This window comes from Vulpes lagopus, chromosome 12, assembly GCF_018345385.1.
Source record: "Vulpes lagopus strain Blue_001 chromosome 12, ASM1834538v1, whole genome shotgun sequence".
NCBI lineage: Eukaryota > Metazoa > Chordata > Mammalia > Carnivora > Canidae > Vulpes > Vulpes lagopus.
Window position 1 is genome coordinate 18,148,837 of NC_054835.1, and position 16,344 is coordinate 18,165,180.

Below are 16,344 nucleotides of genomic sequence, written 5' to 3' on the forward strand. Positions count from 1 at the left end.
TCTGGGATGTGCAACTGTTTTTGCTAGCTCTGGAGTAAGATGACTTCAGGCCTCCTCTTGCACTTGAATGAGGACTTGAGTAGGAGGTAAGATTGCAGAGATAAGCAGGAGCCAGATCATGGAGGACCTTGTAAGTCATAATAGGAGTTGAGATTTTGTCCCAGTGAAATGGGACCATTGTAGGGTTTGAAGCAGGGGAGTGACTGGACCTGATTTATAAAGATCACCTGGGCTCTAAGAGTCTTCACTACCTGTCCTGGAAGAAAACACTCTGGAAACATAACAGTTATCAAGCCTGCAGAAATAGTATGATCTGACTATCCCTGAGATCCCAGCTGTTATCCTGCTGTAACAAAACAGCTGTGGAAGGGATGATATAGGAGCAAAAAAGATTTCGATGATGTGTATGAGAGGGTCTCCAGGGGAACAGTGATCTCTAACCCCGGGGTCTTTGAATAGGGTGGCTACAACATATCAGTTTGGAGTATTCCACCTGGAGACAGAACATGAAGGACACGTTGGCTTCTGGCCATCCTTGTTTCCCAACTGTGGGTTTTAGGATTGCTCATCTGGTCCCTGCAGTGAGACCACTGCACAGCCTGGCCAGGACCTTTCAGCACTAAGTGACTGGCCAGATGTATCAAAGTCAGAAGTGGGAGGAAATGCTAAGGAAGCAGGCAGAGTCCTGGTGCTGGCTTTCTCCCGGGGAGGGGAAGTAGATGCTCAGATGGCTGCTCAGCCTAGCAGCATGTAGGGCCTGGAGAGCCTGGGAGCGGCAGGGTCAAAGTCTGGCAGGAAGTACCAGAGGTGGGTTCCAGACCTTCCTTTACTTTGGGCAGTGGAAGTCAGGCAGTTTTGCTAGTCAGGAAGGGCAGTGAGTAGGAGGGAGCCTATTGTGAAATCCAGGGAAGACCAGGACTCATTTATTCCAGAAACTCTCATAGAGCACCTACTGTGTGTCAGTCACCAAACTAGACTGAGCTCAGGGAACCACAGAGTAGAAGGAGCAGTCTTTATCTTAGAATCAAAGCCCATACTATGTTGCCATGTCTGTGTACTCCCAGGCTAACATTTTTAACAGATGGAATTTGGTTCTTAAAGAATGAATCCCCTGGGGGATTGTTGCCAGCTCCCCGCTGGACCATAGCACAGACCTTTGTGGGGCCCTGGGCCTGACATCCCAGATGCTTTTTCATTTTCTCTATAGTCTAGGAATCATCCTGGCATCTCATATTTCTCAGCCACTCTCCCTTTCCAACGAGCTGCTGCTCCTCCATCCCTGGGGATATGAATAGTTCAGCTTTAGAGGCCCCAGTAGATTCCACATTACAGCGAGAGCTGGTATCCCTGAAATGCTGGCTTGCCCCAGTCCCCCTGGGCCAAGCCCCATGGTGCCCAGAGGACTTCTTCCCCAGGCTAATGCCTGGGGGATCTGGCAGGGGACATATAGCAAGCTCCAACCTCATGAGTTTCCAAGAGCCATCTGAGAGAGCAGTGAGACGCATAGGGCTGAGGAAGCCCCACATCTTTTCTTCTCTGGCAGGTGGCAGGAACTCAGGCCACAGCAGAGAGGAACAGAGGGAGCCCAGCATCCTGACCTCCTGGGACAGACCCGGAGCTGGTGTGGGAGCGCTGCGGCCTCTACTGCAGCTTTCATCCTCTCTCTCCTCCTCTTCCTCCCACTCTGGCTTCTCTTCTTGGCAGCAGTTCTAAGCCCAGTTCCATGCCAAGAAGAGTCTTCCCACTTCCTCAAGGCTTCTGTGTGGGGCACCCTGACAACTCTGGCCCCACGAGGACAGCTCCTGGCGGCCACCCTGCCCATCAGGTCATCCATCAACTGTGTCCACACATTGCCTGTCCCCAGGGAGCTCTGAGGGAACTGGCTAGCCATCTGTTCTCTTTCTGCACACAGATGGAGACCAGGCCTCGTGGCTCCTCTCCATGGCCTGTTGAGAAGGCCCCAGGGAGAGACAGCCCCTCAGGTTTCCTTCTCACATGATGTGTGTCCAGAATGCTTGACTCACACCTCCACATGTCCTTGTAGCTGCTAGTAAGGTTCCATTGGGAGTAGGGGTGAGCCACAGTAGTAGGACAGACATGGAGCCCAATAGAAGTCACTCAGCAGGCCTGGGAGAAACAGCTCTTCTTCCACCATCTGTTCTTCCACTCCACTCATTAAACGGATATCTGCTGAGCACAAGCTGTGTGCTAGATCCTGGGATCCAGCAGTGAGTAGCACATAACCCCAGCCCCTAGGAACTCATCGTCTAGTGGAAGAGATGGTCAAGTAGCAGATGATGATAGTGCTGCTTGAGATACTCCCCAACAGGGGCCAGTACAGGGTCCCAGAGGCACAGCAGAGGGACTTCCAGTACAGTCCTGGGAGTGATCACAGGGAAAGCTGACATCTGGGTGGGATGTGAATGCAGGGGAGGCAGGAGGAAGGGGAGGGCTGTAAGAGACTCATACCAAGACCTAGAGGTTGGAGAGAGAATGACACATTTGGGGGATAAGGCTGGGGGCACAGTGCGTGGGGAATGAGTACTGAGAGAAGTGGCCGAAGAAGCAAGCAGGGGACAGGTCATGAAGGCCCGTGTGAACCAGCCTAAGGAATGCGAGCTTCCACCAAAGGTCAGGAATCAGGGAGTGATAGGAAAAGATTTTAGAAAATCTCTCTGGCTGCTTGTGGAGAATGCTTTTGGCTGTAGCAAGGGCAGCCATGGAGCAAACAGTGAGGGCCCAACCGTTGTCATCCTAGTGGAAGAGAGGCCCACACTTGGGTAGAGCAGTGGAGGTGGAGAGAGATTTCAGACTTGAGCAATCAAGGGACTCTGTAGCCTTGGTCACTGACTGGGAGGATGGAGAAGAGGAGAGCCAAGTAGGATGCCAGGTTTGGAGGAAGACACTAAGTTCTTTCTTGGCTCCTCAGGGAGAGCGTTTTGGGGTATTTGGTTTTGGATCAGTTACTCTTACATTGTCTGTCAAAAGACAAAGCATTCCCTGAGTCTGGTGAGATGAAAGGAGGTAGTGGTACAGATGAGGATCTTAAGTCCCAGTTGGATCAGAATCCCTTTCTCCTGCTCCATAAATCCAAGTAGGAAAGTCAAGGGCCAACTGAGAAGGATGAGGCCTGGGAGAGAGGAGAGCCAGGCCCTTCTGTTTGTATCCTCAGTGGGCCCATCGCAGTAGTGTAGGATGTTTCTAAGCTCAGAAAAGCCGACCTGGCTAAACCCTGGCTAATGTGGCTGTCCTACCATCAAGAGTCAGAGGAACTAGCCTGCATGGGAGCTCTACCCAGAAAGCACTGCTTCCCTGAGCTTTCGAAGTTGTGGTGGGAGGGGCGAGGTAGCAGTGGTTAAAACATTGCACCCACCCCCTTCCAGTGGGGTCTATTTTCTTAGGCTGTCTGCAGCTGTCAGGCACTTACCAGAGATCTGTGATACAGTTTCTTCTCCCTCTGGACCCTGGGGTTTGTACTTAAAGCCTATAGGGCTATGAGGTTCCTGAAGAGGTTGTCACCTCTGTGTAAACCACCTTTCGTAGATTTCGGTAGGTAGTAAATGCTTAAGAAGATCAGTACCTGGGCAGCGGTTTAGCGCCGCCTGAAGCCCAGGGTGTGATCCTGAAGACCCTGGATCGAGTCCCACGTCAGGCTCCCTGCATGGAGCCTGCTTCTCCCTCTGCCTGTGTCTCTGTCCCTCTCTCTCTCTCTCTCTGTGTGTCTCTCATGAATAAATAAATAAAATCTTTAAAAAAATATTAAAAAAAAAAAAGATCAGTACCTTCCCCTCTGCCCAGTCTCTAAAGCCATCCAGGGAAGGTAATTTTGTTTGCTTCCTTAATTAGCCCGTCCTTGTGCTTTCCCATCTTTGCTCCTGGTAAAGTTTTCTTTCCAGTGGGAACTCATGATGCTTTTGTTCAGACTCTTTCCCTGCAGTCCTGTCCTCAGAGACAACCATCTGAAGGAAAAGCTGGGGTGCTGGGTGCTCCCCTAGGTCTTTCTAGCATCTCAGGACTGCCGATGGGACCTAAGTGGCCTGAAAGGAGACTGGCGGGTGGGGTTGCCTACATCTGGGAGAAGGGCAGGGGCCCCTATGCCAGGAAGCCCTTGAGTCCTGGACAGAAGCTGTACAAGTCTCACCAACCTTGCCCCAGGCCCCCAGGGTCTTCCAGAACTGGGACCAGCAGGGTACCAAGGAGAGACAGAAGATTGTACTGTTTCAGGTCTGCCAGGCCAGCTGCTAAGCAGTGGGCTTTCCCTGGGGCTTCTGGTGATGCTGGAGCTGCTGGGTGCTGCCTGGACTCAGTGTTCTAAAACCCCTCTGTTCCTAATGTTACTCCAAATGATGCTTGGAGAGGTTTTTGGTGTTTGTTTGTTTGTTTTCATTTTGGGAGGCAGCAAAGCAAAGTTTATTGAGTGGTAATAGTAAAGTGTTGGTAAAAAGCTCCCAAAGAGTGAGGGGACCCGAGAGAGTTATCGTAACTGTTTGTTTGTTTTAAACAGAAAATTCTTATTTCATTTGGTGCCAAAGCTTTAGACGCTTCTGACATCAGAGCCTCACCATGTGAGAGCTCTGGCTTGGGGGCTCAGAGTAGAACCCAAACTGAGTTCTTTTGGTAATGAATGAGGTGCCAGTGGGTAGGTGTTGAGTGTGTGAGAAATGTTGGGTGAAAGGTCTTTGGGAGCATTTTGGGGGTTATTGATCCTGGATTAGTGGGGTGCATGGGACCAGCAGCATAGAGTGGTGGACTAGGTCATTTCTATTCCACTAGGTCTCCCTTCTCTGCCCTCAGAGGCACATTCTGCCTTCTTCCCTATGAGCTGCTAGACGAACCGCAGCCCCAGAGTGCCCTGGCCACCCAGCCTGTGGGTGGTGGGCATGGTGCCCAGGCCACATTGAACTAACTGGGTGTGGGTACATGTCATGGTCATTGGTTGTTTTTGCAGGCACGGCTCGGAGCCCTGGTGTGGGGGCAGGGCTTGGGTTTGAGGTGGCCTGAGCTGGCCCCTCTGGCCCTGGCCAGAGGCCCTGTGGCCCACCCTGCTGCCCCTGGCCACCCTGTCCTCTGCTCCCTTCTAATCTCTTATTTACGTTGAGATGGTTCTGGAAAATACCAGATATGCAAACACCCAGACTGGGGTGGGGGGTTGAGGAGTGGGGTGAAGGGGGGTGTGTGGTGGGTGGGAACACAAGTATTTTAAAAATGCTGCCGATCTCTGCGTTTCCCAGAAACCACAAGCACGCGGTCCGCCTGCCAGCAGTGCTCCCGCCACCCCACCACGCTGAGCTGCTGGGCTTTCCTCACTGTAGCCTGAGTTGGGGAGCCTGGGTCTGTGGGGGCTGCGGCCCAAGACCCAGATGGGGAGGGGGCTTGCCTGGCACTTCCATCCTTAGTGCCAGGCAGCGGGTGCAGATGTGCTCCAGGCCTCTGGCATCACCGCAGGCGCCCCCTGGGCCAGATGGGCCCTGAGAGGGAGTGGAGTCTTCGTGTCTCCCCACCCCTCCTGCTGTGCAGTTTTGGGGCGGGGGGTGGGGGGGGGGGGGGGGGGGGGCGGCGCGGGCTGCAGGGAGCCCAGCCCAGAGCCCTGCGTGGTGTTTGGCAGCAGCTTCTGTTCTGTTAAATACAGGGGATAGTGTCAGCAAAGCTTATTTTTTCAGTTGTTGGCTCTGGGTTGGTTGGGAAACTATTTCCTCAGACCCGAGTCACCACTCCAGCTGCTTTAATCTCCCGCTATAGGTTTCTCTGAATGAGGGCATGACATTCTTCCCTGGTGGGGCTCGACCCAGCAGCTTCACCCGGACTCGGGTCGAGAAGAATGTAGGGTGTCCAGGATCCTGTGTGGCGCCCCCAGGACAGTGTCCGGCACCTGCATGCTCCCTAAGTGGTGTTTAATTGATCTGATAAATATTCCGTTGCACAGGAATGCCTGGGGGCCAGGCCTGAGAGGTCCTAGCCAGGATGAGGATTGTGGCTGGCATTCACTCTACGTTAGGCACTGTTCCACCTGTTTTCATTTAATTTGCCCAACAACCCTCTGAAACAGGCAGTATAATCTTTATTTCACAGGTGAGGATACCGGATTACAGAGAGGTTAAGGATAAGTATGTGGCCGAAGGTTTCAAGGCTATGAAGTAACTTATCAGGAGTTGAATTTAGGGCATCAGCTCATTGCACTTCACTTGTGTGCTGTATAGGGTAGGGGAACACGGTGTCTGGATATTCTCATAAATCCACTGCCAGCCCAGGCCTACGTCCTTCTGACTCCTGCTGCCCCTGTAGGCCTCTCCTCCAGAAAGGGAGGAGAAGCAAGGAGTAAGTGGCCATTCTTGCTCTTGCTCTGTGGATAGTGAGCTGTAGAAGGGTGTGACTGCTGCTCTGTCTTTCCAGAGGATTAATTGGCCAGAGGAAGCGAGCCCAGGTGGCAGCAGGTGGGAGCTGAGAGAGGTACTGGGAAGCGTGGCTGGCAAAAGCCTTAGGAAGAGAAGTAGCATCTGTCTTGGTGGCGTTTGAGTGTGATTTCTAGCAGGTGATACAGGGGCACACTTTGCCCCTTACACATCTGCTAGACCCTGGAGGGGGTCTGACATGCTAGTACTGACCTCTGCAGTACTTGAGGTTGCAAGATCCTCAGAGTGTCACCTCTGACTAAGAACAGGTCTCCTTCTGTTACATGGGGACTGCATCCTGTTGTTTCCTCATGTGCACTGTGGGGGAAAAGGTGAGGTGCATGGCCTGGCAGAGGGCCTAGCAGGTAGTGGGTAGCAACGAAGAACTCTTGCTGGCTTCTCCCATTGAGTCCCTGCTGTTCCTTATGTCTGTAATGCCTTTCCTTGCCCATCCTCATGCCCTCATACACACTGGCCCTGGTTTGAATGTCACTTCCTCAGGGAAGCCTTCCCTGACCTTCTGAGTTGTCACATCCTTTTCTTTGATAACATTCATCAAGCTTGTTATTAATTCATTATCTTATTTCTCTGGTGCTTCTGGAGCACTTCATGATATTTGTTGAAGGAAAGAAGATGGTTCCCTGGTCAGGAACTGATTTCCTATTCTTTCTACATGGTTTTCCTCACGTACCTCAGTTTTGGTTTCTAGAACCCTCCCCACCCTGACTTGCCTTGGTGACTTGTCTGCAGGACATATCCTCGCTTTACTCCCTGACTGTGTCTTATGTGCCTGGGCACTCAGCATGTCCCACAGGAATGGAGGAGAGGTGGACTCTAGGCATCTAGGAGCAGGTCACAGGATGGCCTGCCTCCCAGCCCTGTACTGATGTCTTTGGGTGAGAAGCTTGGGCTCAGGTAAGAAGCAGATTTGGAGTTATGTGGGGTCACACAGCGTCCAACCCAGGGGTCCTTGGAGAAGTGTGCTTGTCATACTGGCTGTAGTCTCTGAGGGGGTAGGATGTAGCTCAGCAGGGCTCAAGACTTCCTCTTTCCTTCTGCTGCTTTCCTGCTCTGCCTGCGTGCTGGAATGTCAGCAGGCTGGGAATTTTCACAGCAAGGATTTTTCCCAGTCAGGGCAACAGATTCCAGCTGGAGCCTGGGGACAGCTCCCCCATGGGCAGGGGCTGCCAGAGAGGGCCAGGGAACATGCTAGGGCATCCCAACTGCTCTGTGCTCGGAGCCTCAGCGGGTGGTGCAGGGAGGCCTTCGGCACCAGAAACTCCTCTGGTGAGGAGAGAACATAGCTGGCCATATCCCACAAGCCTCACTTCCTCCACCGTGTGAGTGAGTCAGGAAGGGGAGCTGCCTCAGATTCCATCCTCAGGTGGGGCTGTGGCTGCCAGACCCAGGTTCTCTGGCCTGTGGGGGCCACCCAGCCTTGGCAGGAGGCGGCACTACTGAGTCTGTCCCCCTTACCCACCCCTTCTCAGTGGGCCCCGTAATGTCTCCAGGGCCTGGTTCCCTCTCTTTAGTGACCCTTCTGGCCTCTGTGCCTTTTGCCCCTTGACCTCAGTATTGCTGGCCCCTCCCTTCCACTCCCACTTCTGCAAGGAGCTGACTCACTTCCTCTTTCCCTCCCCAGTTTCTTTCACTGCCAGGCCCTATGGTGTGCAGGGTACCCATAGGGAGGGGAGATTTCTCTCAGAGGGTACTTCCAAGGCTCTTTCTCCTGGCAGTTAAGACTGAGGCTGTCCCTGGCCCTGGGCAGAGGAGGGCTGGGAGGTGAGGTGGGGAGCATGGCTCTGGGCCATAGGAAGGCCCAATGTGAACAGCCCAGGATGGAGCCTGGCACAATTGAGGTGGGATGTCAGAAAGCCTTGAAGGGCACCTGTTCCATGTCACCCTGTGGGCTCAGTTCTGTGGAGGAGAAAGGCTGAATACGCCATCCCTATGACCAGGGAGCCTGTGCTTTCTCTAGAACAGAAGATATCTGCAAAAAGATAGATCTCAGCCCAGGGTGGCATGGGCTAGAGGCCAGGCAGTGACAGCACTGTCAGGCAGCATGAGACACTCATGACTGTGATACCCAGTCTCATGCCCAGCCCTATCTCATCATGGAGAAAGTGTCTGGGGATTCCAGTGGAGCCTTCCAAGGCCAGGGTGAGGAACAGGGTCTGAAATGGCCTCCCTACTGGTTCTTTCTGCTGGGAGCCCACATTGTGCCTCTCCTGTCCCCCGCCTCCCACATCTGTGAGTCGACTGGTCTAGTTGTGGAGCCAATTGAAGAAGCTGGCTTCAGAACAGTAGAAGGTTTCCTCCCCGAGTAGCTGGCATCTTCCAGCTCCTTGGAGCCATCCAGGCTGTGGAAGCCCATGTGCCTGGTACTTCAGGCACTGGGGACTCAGCTCATGCTGAGCTAGGCACAGCCTTGGATCTTCCCCCCGCAGGTGGCCTAGGTTACATAGAGGACACAGGCACCGGGTAAGGTTGAGTCCCCACTCACTTGGCCATGCATCAAGTTCAATAGAAGCTGAAAGGAAACTAGGCCTACTGCCTGAGAAGCCTGGGAGACTGCTGTGGGCTGTCTTCCTAGAATCAAGGGACCAGCAAACATTCTTATTCCCCCGAGCATTTGGCTTTGCCTGGCGGATCCCGCACTGCACAGGCGGCCTGCAGTGATCTGGATTCTGGCCTCAGGATTTCTGGATAATGACAGGTGTTTCTTGTATAAATGAGGTTGGGGGTGGCAGGCTGGAATGAGGCCTAGGTGTTGTGAAGGTGAGGGGTATTAGCCTGACCACCCCACCCAGAATACTCTCACCCTCTCTGGTGGAGGTGAACCACCCTATATAGGTACTCAGATGCCGGTCTGCATTCCTCTTCCAGGACTCCTTTATTGTTCCCTGCTACCATCCGTCACTCCTTGGCCTCGACCTGTGGCGCAGAACCAGGCTCTGTGATAGGATACCCGGTTTGGAAATGGCTTGGAACACACACAGACACATACACTGCAAAATTTAGTCTGGGTGTCCTTTTCTCTCACACTCTTCCAAAGCATTTCTGCCATCAGCTTCTAATCCTTCTAACTGGCCTTCCCCTTCTCTGTCCAGACCACAGGAGTTAGTCTCTGAGGCAAGGCACAGCAGTTTTCTGGCTTCTATCATGGCCCTGGGTTCCCTACTCAGCCCCTGCATCTTCCTTAACACACCTGTTTTCAGTCTCTCTTCTATGCCTCTGAAAGAGGGACCCATGCTATAAAGGGTCCCCTCTTCTCCCACCCCACATATTCTCTTAAAAAATCCAGAAACTGCAGATCTTATTGTTGCTATAGAAACAGATGCTTGGCAAATATGAAGTTGGATGGAAGGGCTGGGTTTGGCTGTGGAACTGCTTCCAGCTCATTTGGGGAGGAGAAAAAGGAGGCAGGCAGCATTGGCAGAAGAGCCCACAAATCAGAAGATGCTGATGATTATGTATATATTGTTAATACATTGGTGTATATTGGGTACAACATGGACTCTGCAGCTGGACTCCTGGGTTCAAATCCTGACTGTTTACTAAGCTGTGTGACCTTGGGCAAATTATTTAATTTCTCTGTGCCTCACTTTCCTCACCTGTAAAATACTACTACTACTACTACTACTACTACTACTTTCTTGTAAGGTTATTTTAAGGATTCAACTAATCATTACACACAAGTCACTTAGAATAGCATTATCGTCATCATTAATCTGTCTGTAAGGTGCTGGGAGGTACTTGGTGCCTGGGAGCCTGATGGGCCATCTGTCCAGGAATGCCACAGGCCTGTTAATGACTCAGCTCTGCTGATGGTGGTGGGGGGATGAAGGGGGCACAGTACAGGGCACTTTACTCTCGTCTCCAGAATGGTGCTTTTCCCCAAAGGGCCTCCAAGTGAAGATGGGGAAATATGACCCAGATCAGTCCCCAGGTTGACTCAGGGCCACATGGCAGCCTCAGAGTTTATCCAAACTAGCCTGTAGTTCAATGCATCTTTAAAATTGTGCTCCTTTTCCCATGAATGCCTCCAGTCAAATTCTTGTCCGATGCCAGCAACTTCGGAATACCAGGCTTCTTTCTACCTGTTTGTTTTCCAGTTAAACAGACTTCACTTTTTTGTGGTCTCTCCACAACTTATTTTGTTTCTTCACGCCCATCTTGCATCTGGATTAGGGCTAAACAGGAACTGAGGACAGAATGGAGGCACAGAACAGAGAGGCAGCCCTGACCTACAATTTCCTGGGTCTATTTTCTGCTCCTTTACCACACATATGAGCTCACCCAGACTCTCCCACCTGGATTTTCTAAGTAAAACCTTTCATATTAAGTGCCTGTGAGAGACTGTGGTAGCTGTCAGACCCATGTCCTGTTCCCTTATTCCTCCATGGATCCAGGGCTTGGGGAGCTTGCTTGAGCCTCTCTAGCCTGGCGGGCATGCCCTAAAGTCCTTTCTCTGCCATGTCCTCCTCCTTACCTTCTTCAGTTGGTTCATTTAGTGAGTGACACAGGGAGATGTCCAGTTATGGTCCCCATTGCTCCGTGGGCAGAACTCCTGGCATGCTGCTCAGAATGAAGCTTTATTGGCCTTATTTGCCCTTGAAAACTCAGGGTTCTGCTGGGACATCTCTCTCTGGGAGCACTCACATCAGATGAGTCCGGCAGCGGGTGGTGCGGGGAAGCCCTCAGGCCACTACATTCCAGATGTCTTACCCATGCATGGTCCAGAGACTCTGTAGAAACAAGGAACGATTGTGTGGCACCAAGGGGCTTTCTCCCAGGCCTGGGATGCCTTGGAGTGGGGGCTGGCTTCCATTCAGCTTTGCCTTTTCAGCCCCTCTGCATCTGGCTTCTGTTCCCTGGCTAGTTGTTATATTGTGGCTAAACTGTGTCCCCTTACTCCACTTCTTTCTGAGGCCCAGGGGTCAGGGCAAGGTACACAGGGACTGGACGGGAGCCTAAGCATAATCTAGGGCAGGGGTAGGAGAGAACAGCAGGTGGTCAGGGGGCAACACCTGACAGAGTCTTTGGACAGGATGACCAGGACAAGCTGAAAGGGGGCTCTCTCGATCAGACCTGTCTGACAGGAGGCTCTGCCAAAACAGGTATGTTCAGGGCAGCCCGGTGGCTCAGCGGTTTAGCGCTGCCTTCAGCCCAGGGTCTGATCCTGGGGACCTGGGATTGAGTCCCACGTGGGACTCCCCGCATGGAGCCTGCTTCTCCCTCTGCCTGTGTCTCTGCCTCTCTCTCTCTCTATGTCTCTCATGAAAAAAAAAAAAAAAAAGATATGTTCAGCAGTCCTTGCTTTCCAACCTGGTAGCCATTAGCCACCACAGGTGGCTTTTGAGCACTTGAAATGTGATTGGCATGACTGAGGGAGTGAATCTTAAAAAAAAAAATTTTTTTTGGTTTTAATTTAATCAGAAGTATTCCCATTGTTTCAATTTAACTTAAATTTAAGTAGCCACATGTGGCTCGGGCCTACCGCATTGAACAGTGCAGCTTCAGATAGTTCTCAGAAAACAATGGTGGGGTGCTCTTGAAGGCTTCTCTCCTCTTGCAGCCCTCCTGGTGAGGCTGGGGATGGTGGCATTTTTCCCTTCCTCTCAGGAAGGAAGGCTTGTCCTCTTTGGCAATTTCTACACTTCAGCAGCTCTGGAATCCTGATGCCCCAGGGCCAACAGGTCCCTGGCTATGAGCCACCACAACTGGGGCAGTGCTTCCCCACCTTGCCAAGCATGTTTTCTGCCCAGCTCTGTAACACACAGGTGCTCACATGCCCCAGTGGATTTGGCCAAGGCTGGTAATGTGGAGGTGGTAGGTTGGTAGGAAAGAAGCTTTTGCTTCATTCCTCCTACTTCTATGGAGATTGAATTTGAGCTTTATTTTTACTTTAAAGGGTTCTAGAAACAGGCTTAAAAAAAAGGCCTCCAGAGGTGAACACACAGATCCTCAAACTATGTATCAAGTGTCCAGTGTTTGGAGGAACCTGAGGCTTGTCTGAAGCAGCCTCCCTGGCGCTGAGAATAAGCACCATGTGTTTCCATCTCTCATACCTGGGAAGACCTTCCTGATGTTTTATTTAAATCTGTGTGGCCGACCCTTAAACTGGCTTTCCTTTTTTTTCTTCTGTGGAAATAGAAGAGTTGTCATTTATGTGAAAAAGAGAACAATAGTTCATTATGCTTATTCTCTCAGCCTGCCGAGGGGGTTGGGGATGGGAATATTGTGTATGTGGTACATTTGGTAGACTCAGGGGTGAACCAAGTTTGGGTAGGATTTGGGCAGCGGTATGGAGGATTTTGTCAAGGCAGGCGCTTGGCTTTGGGCCTCGTGGTAGCTTGGCAAAGCAGAGGCAATGTGGAAATCCCCAGGGACCCTGAGGAAATCCCCCGAAGCCGAGAGTCTGGGGAGCAGCAGACCTACTGCAGTGGGCTCTGCAGGCAGCCAGGTCCGACTGTGAGGGGACAGACCTGGTCTTAGCAGAAAGGACAAGCCCACATGCACGTGGGCTCTGTCACCGGGGTCTGAGCAAAGCTTTGGGAGGGCTACGGCAGGGGCTGGCAGGGGCTGGCGGAGTGCCGAGACCTAACCTCAGTGACAGAGAGGGTGGTGATCCGGGGCTGCCCCCTCCCCTGACTTTCCTAGACTGCTGGTCCCAGACCTCGCCCCCCAGCACACCGGTTTAAAGCGTCGCGTCCCCGGAGTCTTCTGTTTATGCACGTACTCATTCATTCATCCATCCATTTTATTCCATCAGTGAGGCAGCTGACTGAGTGCCCACTACATGCAGGGGCCGTTCTGGGTCTTGCGGATGGAGCGGTGATTAAACAAAGGCGGCGCCGCGCTCTGCCCGGCCGCCCCGACCGTACCCTTCCAGGATAAAGCGAGAGGCCATCTTGCCGCCGCAGCCCCCTCAGTCTCGAGCTCCGGGGGGACGCCTCTCGGGGGCGTGGCCTGGACGCCTGCCCCGCTGAGGTGAAATCCCGCGGCTCGGGCGGCCAGGGCGGGCGAGAAGGGAGCGGCCGCCCTCTGCCGGGCTGCCGAGGCGCTGCAGGGCGGGTGCGCCCTGCGGCTCCGGGCGCACTGCGCATGTGCGGGAGCTGGCCCTCCCCGGCTCCGCCCCTGCGCCTCCCGGCAGGTGGGCTGGGCTTGGAAGCTCAGGCGGGGCTGGGGCTGGGGCCCGCGGCCCACCCGGCTCCCCCCGCCCCCCAACTCCCGCCCAGCCGGCCGCGGAGACCGCCTGGAGGGCAGCAGTGTCTGGACCCAGACCTGGGTCCCAGGGACCCAGACCCTTGCCCTTTTCACCACCTCATTGAAACAATGCATGGCCCCTAGCTTCCGTAAATTCTGTTAATGACAGTTTGTACATTGCAAATTAGTCCTAATACAAGCACTGTGGGATAGTGTTTATGAACCTTTTCTTTCTTTTTAACGGAGTTTTGAATTAAAGAGGAACTAGAGAGATAAGGTCAGATATTCTTTTAAGATGTCAAGTAGAACACCAGGCTCAGTGTTTTCCAAGCTATCTTCTAAATCAGTCTCCATCTGACATTCCTGTTTTAAATAGTGGCTTCAGATTGTTCTCTTGAAATCTTGACAGCTTGAAACGTTGGAGGCTTTACATCTTCTTCCTAACCCCACCCTTCGACTTCCGTGCCCATTTCCCAGCCTCCCCGCTTAGTTGCTGAGTCTCTGTCTTGCATCACCCACTGTCTCTTCCCCACCATCAGCATACAGGAGATACCAACCCCGCTCCCATCCGTCCTCTGGCCATCTCCTTGACTTTCAGCTTCTAGCCTCTTTTGCTTCCCGGCATCCTTTTGTTAGATCAGCATTCCTAAAGCTATGGTTTAATCATGTCCCTTCATTGTCCAGAAGCCTGCTGTGACCCCCACTGTTTTCCAGGCAGGAGGGAGAGTGGAAGGAGCAGGGCTCTGGAGTCAGAATGACTAGTGTCCTAACTGGTCTTGCCAATCACTATCTATGTGGTTTCGGGCAAGTCGTTTAACCTCTGTAAGCCTGTTTCCCAGACCATGATTCCTCTTTTGCAGCACTCACCTCCCAGAGTTTTGTGAGGAAAACAAGCAGCACGATCCCTGACTCCAGCCCTGACTCGGGGCTAGTGCTCAGAATGTGCCTGCTTTGTGCTTAGGCTGCTTACCTCCCTTTTTTCCTTAGGTACAACCCTTTCAATTGCAAGTGACAGAGCCCAGCTGACCTGTTTTTTTTTTTTTTTTAATTTTTTTAAATTTTTATTTATGATGGTCACAGAGAGAGAGAGAGAGGCAGAGACACAGGCAGAGGGAGAAGCAGGCTCCATGCACTGGGAGCCCGATGTGGGATTCGATCCCGGGTCTCCAGGATCGCGCCCTGGGCCAAAGGCAGGCGCCAAACCGCTGCGCCACCCAGGGATCCCTGACCTGGTTTAAAAAGAAGAAATGCTTGGGGTCAAACATCTGAAACATTCAGGGGGTAGAACTGGTTGTAAGTTCAGCCTCATCTAGAACCCAGGCCTTTCCTGTCCCTCAGTTCATCTTCCATACTGGCTTGGTCCTCAGACAACTGATGACAAAATGGTACAGCACCAGGTTCAGGTCTTATGGGAGAAGTGTGACTCTTTCAGTAATCCAAAGTTTCATTCAATGGCCTCGGTACTGATTGGATCATATGCCTTCCATGAACTAGTCCCTGTAGCCTGGGGACATGACATACTTGTTGGCCAGATTCAAGTCACATGCTGGGGTAGGTCCCCAGGGAAAAAATGGGGTGCTGTAATCAGAGAATAGAGGAATGGATTGTGGGCAGCTGAAACCACACCTGTCCACTATGACACGTGGGCATTCTTGATCTGGCCCCACTTACCTTCCCAGCTTTGCCTCTCATTGTTTACCTATCTGTGTCACTTCATCCAGACTTATTGTTTGTGCTTCATGTTTCATGCTTCTATTATCTTACTCCTTTACCCTGGAATCCCCTTCTTCTCTCATCTCATTACACTTCCTTCCATTTTTCATGGCCCTAGCCCCAAGCTGCCCATAAGCTCTCTGTTTTATTCCCCAGCAGGAAAAGATCTCTGCTTCTGAATTTCCCTAGAACATTATCAGTGACCCTGTTGGAGCATGGAGCAGATCCTACACCAATTCTAATTACTTGGGTAGCTTTGTTTCTCTTCTTCCGGTCTGTATGTTTGCTGAGGTCAGAACTGTGTCCGCATCATCTTGTTTCAATCACTCGCTCATCCATCTATGGAGCACTGCCTCTGAGCAGGACCCAATGCTCTCGGTAGGTGCAGAGCACACAGACTGAACCACAGACATACAGCCTCTTCCTTGAGAAGCTCACAGTCCAGTTGTGAAGTGCCAGAAAAAGGAGCCAGCCTTGTGCTTCTCCCTGGTGCTCACCTTGAGGAATTACAGGTAACTGCTAGTTGAATATGTGAATGGCTTCACTCTTCAGAGCCTTCTGTGTAGCCCACCCATGCCCCCCTGCTTAGCCACTCTGCCTGGCCCAGTGCCAGTAACAGAGGACCTTTCACTCACCCCACACCACCAACAACCACACACACCACCACCGCAGAGTAGTCGAGGTTGTTACTCTATCTGGATACCTCTTTTTTCCCTATTTTGTTCAACACCATGTATCTCGCAACAGTTACCTTTTAGGTCAGTTAGTTAAAACCAGTGGATACTTAACACCTACTGTGTGTCTAATGCTGGGGAGGGGGATGAGATTTAAAAGACATAGGAAATGGTCCCTCCTGTTCAGGGAGATAAGATTTAGACATATCACAAATAGATTACCATTCAAAACATTAGTTTATGCTGTGTAGTTGTGGCACATGCACATCAAAATTCAATAAATTCCACTTATGTTTGTGTGAGAAAAATTTTAAACATTGCATTTTGTGTATTTCTTTTATTGTAGGCTGTACATGACT

The 16,344-nt window shown here is 52.0% G+C and overlaps 1 protein-coding gene across 24 annotated transcripts in view; it reads left to right on the forward strand.

Annotated features, from left to right (window-relative positions):
• The window catches only part of MYO18A (myosin XVIIIA), a 96,765-nt gene that overhangs the window by 13,127 nt on the left and 67,294 nt on the right, over window positions 1-16,344 (forward strand). The gene's annotated exons all lie outside the window — the stretch shown is intronic.